Source organism: Phascolarctos cinereus, unplaced genomic scaffold, assembly GCF_003287225.1.
Source record: "Phascolarctos cinereus isolate Bilbo 61053 unplaced genomic scaffold, phaCin_HiC Scaffold_5;HRSCAF=322, whole genome shotgun sequence".
NCBI lineage: Eukaryota > Metazoa > Chordata > Mammalia > Diprotodontia > Phascolarctidae > Phascolarctos > Phascolarctos cinereus.
The window spans coordinates 116,607,745-116,617,616 of record NW_027555958.1 but is presented as its reverse complement, the minus strand read 5'-3'; positions in this window follow the sequence as shown (position 1 = coordinate 116,617,616).

The window sequence follows — 9,872 nt, the reverse complement described above, 5'->3', positions numbered from 1 at the left end:
TTTCTGAAACAGAGAAAGACAGATACATTTGCCAGGAAAGGAGGACTCATAACATCATAAGGTCCTGCATGGCGGGAGATTACAGTGGTAAGCAGATACCACAGGAACAGGAGACCTAGGATGATGATAGGACAGTCAGAACTAGGCATTGTGGTATGGGAATTGAAAAGGAAAGAAGAACAAGAAAGGATATAGCAGGTAAATAGCAACTTAATTTTGCCTGGGATTATCCTCAATACATGTGAATTAATATTAAAATTGGTATTTTTCAAAAACATGGATTAAAATCTTTATTAAAGTACTGTTGTTGTTTAGTCATTTTCAGTCATGTCTGACTCTTTCTGACCCCTTTTGGAGGTTTTCTTGACAAAGATACTAGAATGGTTTGCCATTTCCTTCTCTAGCTCATTTTACAGATGAGGAAACTGGGGCAAAGAGGAATTAAGTGATTTGCCCAACTAGTAAGTATATGAAGTCACATTTGAACTCAGGTCTTCCTCAATCCAGGCCCAGTGCTTTATCCACTGTGCCACCTATCTGTAGTACTAGGGTGCTACATCTAGCAAATTTTAGAAGGATATGGAAATCTGACATTGTCACCTGGTTACATCCCTTGCTTTTGCAGATTGGGTCCCATGAGGATGATTACATCAGTTTCAAAGGACTCTGGATCTATATTCCTAATACTATGGTTCTCAAGTCCCTCCCACTGTATTTCCTTCAATACTCAGCCACTTGAAACAAGAAGCTCAAAGCAAAGGTATTTGCTCAAATGGCTTAGTAAGGATAGAATCTATACATCATTTCTATATCTATACATCTATACATACACCCCTCCTTAACATGAACAGATAGCGTACTTACCAGAGCTCTCACCTCTCTCCGCAACAGACATTAGTTTTCCCTAAAAAGAGACAAAGTTTTACCTGGGACCTGATCAACCCCTGATTCCCTTGGCAATTTACTGGTAACTTAAAGGCATAAACCTCCTACCATGTGGAGGTGGGGCCTCGTCTACAAGGTGGATGTCTAAAGACCACTTGAGCTCATTATAATCCCTTCTGATCCGTCAGACCCATTTCCATATAGAGACAGCCATCAAAGCTAAGTGCCACTGTATCTTGTTATATATCTTTTTCTATATTAGGCGTAAGTAAACTTTTAACTGTTCAGTACCTCATTTCATCCCCAAACTGAAACTGAACTATGAGGGTACATTGTCAGGACTACCCCTAACACCTCATAAACCTAGGGCACAGTCTCCTACAAATTATATATCAGTGTGAAGAGTAAGCATACACACATGGAACATGTTGCTAGCTCTTGAGGAAGAATCACTCTTCTTTTCCCCTTGAACATCTTCTACAATGCAGGGGAGCAAAGGGTGGAGGAGCGAGTGGATTCATCTCTCCTTCTCCCTCTCACAATGATGTCTTTTGGTGGAGCAATTAGCCCAGTAAGAGATGACACATCTAATAGACAGCAAGACTGGGCAGTCCAGATGAAGAATTAAATTGAGCTGTAGAAAATATCAGGCTCAGGAAACCAAATGTAGAGACTTGCCCATCAGATGCTATGCCCAAGGAGAGCACTGTGAAAATACCATGATGAAAAACTAAAAGAGTTATACTTATGTAGCTTAAAGAAGGAAAGTATTTGAAGAATTAAATAGAAGACAGTAATCAGCTGTTCTCCATCTCCACTTATGACACTGAAGATTTTTCTGGGGGTAAACTTTAGATTATATATCTAAACAGAAGTCGTTTTAAAATGCATATTATCAGTATAATATAGTCCATAAATATAATCTATAAATATTTAGTAATTATCCAATGTAAAAGCCTCCCACACTATATATTCATTACCTAAATTGTATTTTAAGATTTTTTTCCATCTTTGTTAATTTGTTTTTCTTAGGAAAAAGTTGTTTATTTCATCTTTTTTCAAACTGCCATAATGAAATCTGTTCTATTTTGATAGAAAACAAAAAAAATACATATATTTAATATCATTTCAGTATTTAAAAGGAGATTCAAAATCTGTATTATTTTGGTATTCTCTGTGGCTTCCTCGCTGTCTTTTCCATTAAAACCCACCCTTCTTTTCTCTTGAGAATATCTTCATCCTTCTAGTCATCCTTTTACATCTTTGGAATCATCTCTACTCTTTACACTACCTCATCGCACATATCCAAGTAACTGTGAAGTCTTGTTGATTTTACCTCCAAAACATTTCTCACATCCACTCCCTTCTCTTCATTCACACAATCACTACCTAGTTCATTCAGACCCTCATCACCTCTCACTTGGACCATTGAAATAACCTCTTAATTGGTCTCCTGTCTCAGTTCTCTCCTCTTTACAATCCACCATCTAGAGATGCCAAAGTGAAATTCCAAAAACACAGGATCTGATCGTACCATATCTTGTTCAATCAATTAACAAATAAATAAACATGGTAAGCACCTACTATGTGCCAAGCACTGTACTTAATGTTGGGGATACAAAAAGAGGCAAAAGACAGTCCCTGCCCTCAATCTCATGGGGGAGACAACATGCAACAAATACATACAAAGCAAGCCATACATAGGATAAATAGGGGAAAAAAGTGAAGGCATTAGAATTAAGAGGGGTTGGGGAAGGCTTCCAGCAAAAGATGAAATTTTAGTTGGTCCTTAAAGGTAGCCAGGGAGGTCAGTAGGCAGAACACAGGAGGGAAATACTTAAAGGCATAAGGGACAGCTAGAGAGAATGCTGACAGCTAAAAGATGAGTGTCTTCTTCATGGAACAGCCAGGAGGCCAGTGCTACTGACCTGAAGAACAGGTGGCACAGAGTAAGGTGTAAGAAGACTGGAAAGATAGGAGGGGGCTAGGTTGTGAAGGGCTTTGAATACCAAACAGCATTTTGTATTTGATCCTGGGAGCAACAGGGAGCCATTGGAATCTGAGGAGGGGTGTAACATGATTGGATCAATGTTTTAGGAAAATCACTTTAGGGGCTGAATAGAGGATGGACTGGAGTGGAGACAGACACCCACCAGCAGGCTATTAAAATAGTGTAAGCACGAGGTGGAGGGGGCCTGTACTAGAGTGGTGCAGTGTCAGAGGAGAGAAAGGGGGTGTTTTCATGAGATGTTGCAAAGGTGAAATCAACAGGCCTTGGCAAAAAGATTGGATATAGGAGGTGAGAGAGAGTGAGGAGTCAAGGATGACTCCTAGGTTGCTAACCTGAGCGACTGGGAGGATGGTGTTGCCCTCTACAATAATAGGGAAAGTAGGAGATGGAGAGGTTTAGGGGGGAAAATGAGTTCTGTTTTGTTTTTAAGATGTCTACTAGATATTTAGTTCCAGATGTCTGAAAAGCAATTGGAGATATGAGGTTGGTGGTCAGCAAAGTTTGGAATAGGATTGGTTGATTTGAAAATCATCAGCATAGAGACGGTAAGTAAATCCATGGGAACTGATGATCCAATAAAACCCAATAAACATTTATTAAGTGACTATTATGTGCAAAGAGCTGGAGATATAATTAATAAAAAAAAAAGACAGTCCCTGCCCTCAAGGAGTAGGGAGGAGACACAAAAGAGTCAGGAAAAAGAGGAGGGGATATCAGAGGGCATCTTATTTTGTGGAGCTGAAAGCAAACAGTGAGCTGTGAATCCAGTTTTCTGCCCTCCATAAAGGAAGCCATTGGGAGGAGTTTGGTACTCTATCCTCCAGCCCTCCAATCAGAGTGGAGAGAAAATTGAAGGAGTTGGTATCAGTCAAGGCTTGAGTTAGCAGCATGGTAATTAGATCGGAGAGGAAGAATCTTTGGTGATGAGAACACTAAATAGTATAGAGGGAGAAGAAAAGAGGACCCAGGACAAAACTCTGGGAGACAACTATGGTAAGAGGATTGGTATGGAAGACTATCCAACAAAGGAAACAGAGGAGGGGTCAGGTAGGATGAGAACTAGGGGAGAGTGGTGTCCTAAAAATTTAGGGAGAAGAGAATATCAAAAAAGAAAGAGTGATAAACAGTATCAGAAGTTGCAGAGAGGTCAAGGAGAATGAGGATTGAGAAAAGGTCATTGGATTTGGCAACTAAGAGATCATCAGTAACTTTGAAAGGAACAGTTTGGTGGAATGATAAAATTGGAAGCCATATTGTAAAGGATTAAGACAAGAGTAAGAGGAGAGAAAGTTGTAAATGGCCTTTCCAGGGAGTTTAGCTACCAAAGCAGAAGAAATACAGGATGATAGTTAGCAGGGACCTGTTAGAGGGTTGTTTTTTGTTGTTTTTTCAGGATGGTTGAGGGGAGATACGGGCATGTGTATAGATAGTAAGGGAATGCGCTAGTAGAGAGGGAGAGATTGAAAATGAGTAAAAGCGTGGGGATGATAGAGGGAAAAATCTATTGGAGGAGATGAGATGGAAAGGGATGGCTGAACAAGTAGAGGGGTTAGCCTTGGTGAGGAGGAAGGCCACTTCATCATGTGAGACAGGGGTGAAAGAGGAGAGAGTGGCAGAAAGCATCTGAGTGACAGGAGATGAGGAAGAGGGGAGAAGAGGGAGTTCAGGGCAAATGGCTTTAACTTTTTCTATAAAATGTGAGGCAAGGAACTCAGCTGAGCGGGTGGAGAGGGGAGGAGCCATGGGAAGTTCGAGCAGCTATAAAAATGTTTGGAAGAGCTATTGTGGAAAGTGGGAAGGTGAATTGATAAGGGAGGTATAGCAAGATTGACTAGCCAAAGTAGCTGAGATTGTGTAACATAAATGATTGATTGATAAGATACATTTTTAAAAAGATTCTAGATTCCTGTCTTAATCAACAGTGCTTTCCTACCAGTTTCCATTTTAAAATTAGAATGAAAATACATTTTTAAAGAAAACATACTTTAACTTTATTATAAACTAGGATCTGCTTTGCATAAAGGCAGACCTAGCAAATTCCTAAAGAACATAGAGCCTGGGTGTTCTATTGTAGAATTATAGTACAGATAACGAGTGAGCAGTTTTAACAGATTCTGGAATCTCATATAAACTTCTTTGGAATATATCTGAGGCAGTGCAAGGAAGATATATTGCTAAGGACCCTGGTGTTCCTTTCTTTCCTTAAATTAGGCAAAAGGTGTATCAAATATAGGGTTTTTGCTGTGTACTTAATGGTTAATGATAAAATGTAAACTTACTGAATTTGAAATACCCAACTCTCAAAAATTGATTTGCATGAGAAATTAACAGCTACATGAGAATTTAAAATAATTGTGGCAACTTTTAATTTTTTTTCATCTTTCATTTTAATTAGGGAAAAGTATATGAGCTTACGAAAAATTCTATCACATGGTAAACTCTTTCACATAATTCATATAGCCAAAAGCACAAGTATAGATACAAAGTCACTTTTATATATACAAACCCACATTCACATAGTCACATAAATACAAAATATGTTCATTGCTAGGTTCCTAGATTATTAACCTATGCATTTGCCTGCACTATTTACTACCTTTTAACTATCCTTGTTGGCCTAAACCAATAGTAAGGATATTGAATCCAAAAGCTGTAAATTTAATGGGTACCTTGAATGGAACTTAAATGAGAATGAGACAGGCAATATTCATTATGGCTTTAGAATAAGAATTTTAAGCAGGTCAAGCAATAAATCACTGAGATCTCCACTTAACCTTTTGCAGAATCCTTACTGTTCACCTAAGAGTATAGAGGCATAGGTGGTCATTAAAAGGGACACAGAAAATGTTTCAGAATACTGTACAATGAAATGGAACTGGGAACTAGAATATCAATATGGAACTCATTAAAAAATTTCTTACATCTTAATGAGTTCATGAGATAATGTTTCAAGTCTAGTAGCTTAAAAGTAAAATTGTGCTGTTCAGTCATGTCTAGCTCTTCATGACCCTTTGTGGTGTTTCCTCGGTAAAGATACTGGAATGGTTTGCCATTTCTTTCTCCAGTGAATTAAAGCAAACAGAGCTTAAGTGATTTGCCGAAGGTCATTCAGCTAGTGAGAGTCTGAGGATGGATTTGAACTCAAGTCTTCCTGACTCCAAGCCCAGCACTCTAATCACTGAGCCACCTAGCTATCTAAAAGCAAAACAGGCAATTTCAACTTGTAAAAAGTATAAATAGGAAGCAAACTCTTGACTAGCACCATTCTAGCTAAATAGCAGAAACCCAAGCATGGGGTTCAGTCTGATCCAAAGTATTTTTCCTACTACTCCTTTCCTCTCCATTAGGTAGATCACAGATAAGTTTGCTCTCTTTTTTCCTACTGTCTTTCATAGACCTCAGCTCAATGATTTCTATTCAAGCCAGTCTCTTTCATATATGTGTGGGCATGTTTCCCACATAAACATACATATATTCAGTCTTTAGATGTATATATATATATATATATATAATATATATATATATATATATGTGTGTGTGGTGTGTGTGTGTGTGTATGTGTATATATATGTATATATATACATAGAGATGTATGTGTATATATGTATATTTGTATAATTACGTGTGTGTGTGTGTGTGTCTGTGTATGCACAACTTTTAAAATTCTTTTCCTACTCTTCCTATCCCTTATTTTGCCAAGGTCCTTCAAGGAAATCTCTCACCTCCTGTATTTTTCATTCCATTTTTGAGTGCAAAAATTACTCCAATCCTGATGGACAAACATAAGGATAATGCCAATGACACACTTATATTAAGGGGGAAAAAAGCCATATGCTTTGAAGTGAAATTAGACTTAAAAAAGAACCAGTGTTTCCAATCACTAAAGCTCTAGGAAGTGCCTGGAGTTCCTTTCAGAATTTGCACAGAAGTCTCTAGCTCCCTCCTAAATGTTCTCAAATTAAAGCTGCTTTTCCTTAAATATCAGTGTTTAACATAAATCAGTTTTAAATGATGTATGTCTTAACTATTGTATTGTTCTTGGATTTTTTAAAAAGTTATGAGCATTGCAATACTATTGGACTTTTAAAAATTATTAATCATTGAAAATATGCAGTATTTTTTTTACATTATGGGTTAAATAGTATCAGCTGCAAATTTTATTGGATAGAGAACCTGACAACTTGTAAAAAATGTTTCTATGGCAAAATGTATTTTGAATTACAAATAATTAATTTAAAATCAAGAAACAACATTCAAATATACCTTTCTTTTTTGTTTGTCTAGAAATTAACAAAAGGACACCTTTCTAAAATATTTACCATGTAATCTAGTATTTTTAGTTATGTCAAGCTAGAAGCTTAAGGATAGCTACCTACAGCCTAATGCATTAAAAATTCTACTGGAGTTGTGATAAGTATCAAAAATAGATCCACGTATCTTTTATTTTGCTGTTTCATTCTAAACTGTGGTCATTAGCTAAGAAAAATACCAAATTTTTTTACATTATTAGATTTATATTTTTCCTGATATGATGAATAAAATAACATACTCTTAAAAGTACTCTATGAAATTACACTGCCATCTGGAGATCAGAGATAGATATGACTAATACTTATCTTGTTCTCTTTAATAAGCTACCTATGATAAGCTAAGTAGCAAAGTAATGCTTTTCTTTAGTGGGTTTCCCTCCCATTTCCCTTTCTGAGCTTATCTTTCACTTCATAATTTTTCTCCTCTGCCTCTAAAATACTCAAAGTCCATATGTTATCTGGATGTCTAAAGTAGCCTAACCAGCTGACCTGTTTTCCTCCAAATACTGTTCCTTTCCTGTTAATTTCTCATTGCTCTTAGGATCTTTCCTTTGCCTTTATAGTCTTAGGATCATAAGATCATAGACCTAGGGTTGGAAAGAAACTCAGAAGCCATCTAGCACAACTCTCTTATTTTACAGATGAGGAAACTGAGGCCCAGAAAGATTAAGTAACTTGCCCAAAGTAACAAAAGTAATAAGCATCATATTTTATTATAGTTATTTGAATACATGTTTGTCCCTTCTATATTTAAATCTCCTTCAGAGCAAAGACTATGTCTAATTTCACTTTTGTAATCTAGTAAAGGGCTTTCTGCAAGAAAAGAAGGTACTTAATGTCTGTTGCATTGAAAAATTTAATTAAATAATGTCACAGTTGCAATCAATGACCACATTCTATCATATATATATATATATATATATATATATATGTATGTATGTATGTATGTATATGACTTCTTCCTTCCTGTCTCCTACTCACCCACCACTTTTCTTGTTTTCTTCTTTTTTCTTCTCCTTCATGCTTTGAGCTTATTAGCAATACCCACTGGTACTGCTTAGTTCTATAGGTGACATCAAAGATAAAGAACTTGCTGACCCTTGAAAAACAGGGGAAAAAATTGCTCTACTCAAGTATATTTCATCTTCTATACAAACCTATGACCAGAGGTATGTGAGAGCCAACTCCTAACAAGTTTGGAATTGTTAAATTTTCAGTGTGAGCATTCACATCTCAGAAGTAAATGCTACAAGTCAGGGCTTGATTTATTGTTTTGTTGATTGTCTAGACTTAAAGTGATGAGAAATGTTAATAATGCAGATTAAATTTAACAGCTTGTTATGCTCTGAAAGCTGGTTGTTAAACATTCACCAGTACAACCCTGCCTATCACCTAGGTCTCCCACTCCTTAAAACAGAATGACTGTAATCAGAGCGGAGAGCAAGATGAAAGAGATGGACAACTTGACATGCTCCATCATTCCCTGATCTAATTAACCATTCTTAGTCTTAAGTAGGGACTTGAACCAAACTCTGCACCAAAATCTGGAACAGCCTGGTTTGTTGATTCATAAACTAACATGGACTCTAAGTCTGTTTCTTCATTTGTAAAATTAAGGAGTTGACCTAATCTCTGAGATCCCTTCTAGAGCTAAAACTCTTATTTAAAAATGAACAAATTGAGCATCTACTATCTGCAATACACTATGCAAGGTTTTATGACAGATACAAATAAATCGTAGGCATGAAACCTGCCCTCTAGGAACTTGAATTCTAATTAAGAAGACAAGACACAAATTAAGAGGTGAATAACACCCTAGTAGAGTAAACAATGAAACAGTAGTGGTTAGGGAAAACTTCATATAGGCTAGCTCTGAAAGATTTTAGATAGGAAAGAGAAAGAATGAACTGAACCAAAGATTTGTCATGCACAAAAAAATCTAGTAAATCGGTTTCAACTGATATGATACACACACACACACACACACACACACACACACATACACACACACACACACACACTGAATATAATGGTCTAAATCTAACTCTATTATATTCCTACCATCCTCTGCCTCCTTTTCTGCCATTATCACTTAAATATTTTTCTTCATTTAACAGATTCTCATGGCCAAAAAATTCCTCACCAAGTGGCCAACCTCTTTCTTAACAATAAGATAACAATAAGATAAGCCTCTCTTTTTGAGGCTGGACCTCAAAAAGCATATGGATACATAACACTGGAAAGCAATCAATATGAAAAGGATACTACTTAGGAGGTAGCATAAGGTTGGGTTCTCTAGGCAAATAGTTCCTCAGATGGTACTCTGATTTATCCATTTTAAACTTCAGTTTACATCTCTCCAGACTTATTGTTATCTTCGAATTAGTCAGGTGCTGCACAAGCCAGTGACCACTGGCTGAACAATTTGCCTGGCCTGTTGTGGACCTGAGTTCTTAGAGTCCTTCTGGAAGTTGTGGCAACTCATTTGGCCCTTTCAAGCAATGAGCTTTGTTTATTTGTTAACCCAGTTCATGTTATACTTATGGAATATTCTTAGTAAAAGGATAATATTGTTCAGGGCAATGAATGTACTTCTGATGAAATGCCCCAAATAACAGGAAGGGGCTTGTGGTGGGAGAGTGCCTGGCTGGGAACTGCCCACTTAT